Below are 5,380 nucleotides of genomic sequence, written 5' to 3'. Positions count from 1 at the left end.
TGCTTAACTTATTCAATCACAAAAATTAGTAATGAAATAATAGCAGCACCAGAATGAGTGTATATTTAGGTCTTGAAGGATATTTTTCAATTCCAAAGAGGTACAGTCTTCTATGTGTCCTATAATATCAGATCAGGCTGGTAATTATGCTTTAGTCTTAGTTTCTCTGCTTGGCTCAACCCACTCCGTTGTCTCTGGTATTCTGTCCTAAACTCAATCCATTTCCTGGATCATGTTGTAAGTGAGGCAAAGCTTAGCTTCCCACTAAAACTGAATGTGTTCTTGAGGGAATAACTGGATAACGATTTGTGAAATGGTTGAATGTCCTCAAATTATATTGCTCTGTAACAATCTTTATTAATACCTATACCAAGGCTGGGTTAATAAATATCCAAATAAGCTTTAAGTCCATCCTCTAAAGAGCACATAGTTCTTTTAAGAGGATGAAGAAGTACAAATTAACAGTTACAAAACAGCCACAGGGATGTAGAGTAGCATAGAGAATATGGTCAATATTATTGTAATGGCTGTGTAGTGCCAGATGGGTGCTAAAGTAATCAGAGAATCATTTCATAAATTATATAAATGTGTAATCATGTATACCTGAAACTAATATAAAATAATAAAAAATGCAAACTTAAAATATTTTTAAAAATTTTTTTTTTAAAAGCACTTATTTTCAAGTAACTGTCCTTTGAACCTTTGAATTCCTCTAAAAATCTTTTGCTTAAACTTTTGCTAAAGTTTCCCCTCCAATTCTGATAGCCTACTACATTAAAATCCCTCCAAAATATTTCTCATTATTTATTTATTTATTTATTTTATTTTTTACACCTACATCACCTGGTCTTCCTAGGTGATCTCCCATCCAAGTACTAACCAGGCCCGACCCTACTTAGCTTCTGAGATCTGATGGGATCGGACTTGTTCAGGGTAGGATGGCTGTAGCCCAAAATATTTCTGTATCTAGAAAACATTTGGGTTCCTGGAAAGTTTCTGTGACAGAAAAATACAAGTTGTTCCCAACATCCATCTTACCTTTCTGCTGTAAAATGTTCTGGCTAGTGCCTGGCTGTCCAGAATAAAGACACCATTTCCAAGCTTCCCTTGAGTTTGATATGGTCTTTTAAATAACTTCTGACCCATTAAATGAAAATGAAAAGATCCTGTGGCTGCTCTCAGAAACCGTTAAAAGAAAGTTTCCAGATTTATTTTTTATTCATTACTATCTGGATTCTGCTACCTGGAATGTAGCTGCTGTCATCTTGAAATGTGAGAGTCAAGGCAACATGCTAGAGTGTAGCACAGTGAGCTGTTCTCTCAGCTTTGATCAGCTCTCTGAAATCTAAAAATTTTATCACTTTGCTTAATCTATACTAGAAGAAATAAATTGTGATATTATTTTATTATGCTACTTACTGTGTATTGTATTGTTATTAGCACTATTAAAATACCTTTTGCATTGATGCAACTACTTTTCATCTCTTTATAAATACATTATGGCTTAAATTGATGTTAGTTACATTTTAGAGCCATAAATCACCAGTATATTTTTAAATGCTAAGCAAAATACATAATAAATTTAGACTTAATAGCATTAGCCAATCTAAATACAAATTGCTTATCAACAAACATACAAACAGATAAGTAAATACAACATTAAGCAAACTTATTGATCAAGAAATGATTTGGAGAATTACCAAAAACTTTAAGATTTCTAGATAAATGATTTCATAATAACATTTTAATCTAATAAACATTGAGTTTTTAATTTTAAAGTAATAAAACCGTCTCATATCAAACATTTTAATATATGCTCGGCATGTAATTACCTTGAATAATATATTAAAACGAAAATAATTGTAACATCTTCACTATTTCAGTTTATTAATTGAAAATAAAATAATCCACAATAGAAAGAATAGACTACTCAGAAAGTTCTCTCTCTTTCTCCTTCATCCTGTTTTCCTATGAGCATATAAATTTGTTTTATATTGATATATTTATCACATTTTTAGCATACTAGTTTATATTTAGTAAATGAGATATTCAATTTTCACCTTCTTAGTGATGTGAAAAGCTTACCCATAAATTACTGGAGGCAGTCAGTCTAAGAATGATCCTTGAGTAGAAAGATTAGTAATTTCAGGCCTTCGAAACATATTAAGAAAGGAAATTACCCCATCCTCAAAAGTTCTTATCAGGTAATTTGACAACCAGAAGAAATTTGCCTTTAAGAGAAAAAAATTTAAATATTTTCCAGTTGAAATACTGTGGAAGTGAAAAGAAGGACGGAATTTGTGGAATAGAAAATAATGCCTTAAACATGGCTGGCTTCATGGGCATATGCCCTCTGCAGTTCCACAGGGCCTTGTGCTCAGAGAGAACTTCTGCTTAGTTAAAGACTTGTAATTTGCCTTTTTGAACAAAAAGATTCACATTTTCATTTTTCACTGAGCCCCCAAATCTATGCAGCGTCTGGCATCAAGAACATGTGTGTGACAACCAAAGTGCTTTTTGATAGATGATTGGCTAAACAAGATGTGGTACACATATACAATAAAATATTACTCAGTCATAAGAAAAGATAAAATACTGCCATTTGCCACAACAAGCATGGATCTTGAGATTATCATTCTAAGCGAAATAAGCCAGAAAAAGTTGGGAGCCATATTATTTCACTCATATGTGGGATATAAAACTGAAAGCAGTAAATAAACAAAACAAACAAACAGGGACTCATGGACATAGACAATAGTTTAGTGGTTACCAGAGGGAAAGGGGAGGATAAAGGTAAAGGGGTCACATATATGGTGACTGAAGGAAATTTAACTTTGGGTAGTGAATGCACAATGCAATATACATATGACATATTATTGAACTGTATACTTGAAATCTATATAATTGTATTAGCTAATGTCACCCTAATAAATTTAATTTTAAAAAGTTAAAAAAACAAAACAAAACCATGTATGTGTGTCTTTTGCTTCATGGAATTTAGTAATGTACTATTTTATAATGAAAATTTATATACCTAGGATAGTTTTTTGATAAGCAGAGACAACAGTGAAAGATTTTTAAATTTTTTTAAGTTAAAAAATATTAACACTTTAGTTCAAGGTAATTGAATTCAAACAATAATGTGATTAAGACATCATACCACTGAGGGTACTGAGAATTTAATCACAGCTAAGGAGCCATAGGGAGAAACTAAATTCTGCCCCTTGCACAGTCTCTTCCATTTTACAAACAAATGATGTCCCCAGGGACAAATTCGGTCACTGTAATTCCTATAAAAAATCATATATTAACACATAAATTTCTTAGTATCAGTTCTTAAAATGAGTTGTGCTTTTTTCTTGACATATCATTTTATAGAGAAAGAAAAAAATAAATCAAATGACTTTTTAAAGACTATAATCCAAGTAGCAACATAAGAACAATACAAATCATTTAGTTAATTACCTTGACATGTTACATGTCTGAAGACAGTATCTGTGCCTCCAGCATCATGTAAACCCAGATAGGAGAAAGGATCCAGACCAGGAAAAGTTAATGTTTTATCTAACAATCAGGGAGAAAGGGATCCCAAGGCAGATGATGAGGTGTTGAAAATCTGCCAGATAGTTTTGTCGACCCTCCTATTTCTAGGTTGACCTCTAGTTAATATGTCCTCTTTATTTCCTTGTTTTCTGTATACTTTTTACTAAGTTCTGTTGTTTTCAAGTTTCAATGTCTTCATTATGCATAAGTGTTTAATGTTACCCTCCTGTTTCTAGCCATCTATTACTTCTGCACTACATTTTAAGGCCAGTTAGTTTCTTCTTCACAAGAGATTAAAACTCCCTTCTCTGTAGCAACCCATGTAAACAAGATTAGTGAGAGAAACTGGGATCTAACATGCTTACACATCGAGTTTTAAACAATCCTCTATTGTTTCATCCCTATGTTCTGGGATGCTTGGTACCCAAGACTCTTCTGATTTGGCAATTACATACCTAGTTTTAGAATCACATAGAATATATATTTTTTTCTATTTGCAAAGGCTGTTATTACTCCTCTGTTTACTTTCTAAAAAAAGTTTCATTTCTTTTCCATTGTTATTCCAATTTTTGTTTGTTTTGTTTCATGTTTCTCGTTTGCTTTGGATGAGGATGTTATTTTGTTCCATTTTATATTTTCTGATGTCATAGTAGGGTGAATGCATGTAATTATTTCACTGTGCTTGTTAGTTGTCTTTGTCACTCTTGACCCTGCCTCACACATTTTTCACCATGTCAGTAATCTTGCATTATTCCTGGCATGAGAAAGAAATATAATTCACTCAGTTAATCATTCTGACTCTCTCTCTCTTTTCTTTCCCTCTCTCCCTCTCTCTGTCACAGTATCTAGCCTAAAGAAGGTCACCTGATTCCAAATTGCTTCTTTGTTTAGTTATATTCTTGATCTTGTGTTAATTAGACATACCAATATCATTATGATTTTCATAATTATCACCTTCAATTTCTTCATCATCTTCACATTATCAACTTTCCCATATTTAGAACACATTAAACTAACCTTAGTATTTATCATATACTATACTGAATGCTTTATATTGGGACCTCACACACACACACACACACATACACACACACATACAACAAAAAAAAACAAAAACAAAAAAACAGTGAGATACATGTACTTATCACAGCCATTTTACACATGGGAAAACTAAGGAAGGAAAGCTTAAATAAAATTTTCAAGGTACATGATTAGAAAATGTCAGTATAGTTCTTGTGAAGGCCCCTCAAATGACATTTGAATGTCAAGGAAAGCAGCCTAATCAACAGTCTGTTCTTGCATTGAATAAGGTTAAGTTGAAAAATATAGTAACACTAATATAGTAACACTAACAGCAAAATATAGTAACACTAATAACCATATAACAGACTGCCTGTAGTTGAAATGGTAGAGAGATCAGTGAGCTTTGTTCTTTCTCTTTGGATTATTATAATTTCAATATGTTAGTAGGAGTCAGCTTCTCACACTGCCATATATAAATTGATTATTCTGTTAAGGGAGTTGAATATGAGCTTTTATGAGAAAAAGTAGATATACAATTAGCTTTTTAATATATAACTCAAAAAAGTAAATTCTTCAGCTGTTTAAATATAGTCATGAAAAGATTGTGGTTTGCACTAGACAATAGAAACACAACCAACAGGTTGACTTGGCAGACAAAAAATCGGAAAGATTGGGGTAAAATCAGAAAGAACTGACTGATAATAAGAGATTTCCAATAATCAAATAATTGTCTCTCTGTAACAGAAAGTGTTAAGTAGAAGCTGCATGGACATTTGTTAGAGTTGTTTTAGTAGGGATCCTTATTTTGGAAGAA

At 32.2% G+C, this 5,380-nt stretch overlaps 1 pseudogene; it reads right to left on the bottom strand.

Annotated features, from left to right (window-relative positions):
* Nucleotides 1–831: 831 nt before the first annotated feature.
* LOC112484549 lies at nt 832–950 on the bottom strand (annotated as a pseudogene).
* Nucleotides 951–5,380: the final 4,430 nt, after the last annotated feature.

This window comes from Pteropus alecto, unplaced genomic scaffold (genome assembly GCF_000325575.1).
Source record: "Pteropus alecto unplaced genomic scaffold, ASM32557v1 scaffold117, whole genome shotgun sequence".
NCBI lineage: Eukaryota > Metazoa > Chordata > Mammalia > Chiroptera > Pteropodidae > Pteropus > Pteropus alecto.
Note: the sequence above shows the minus strand (reverse complement) of the source record. Positions and strands in the feature narration are given on the sequence as shown.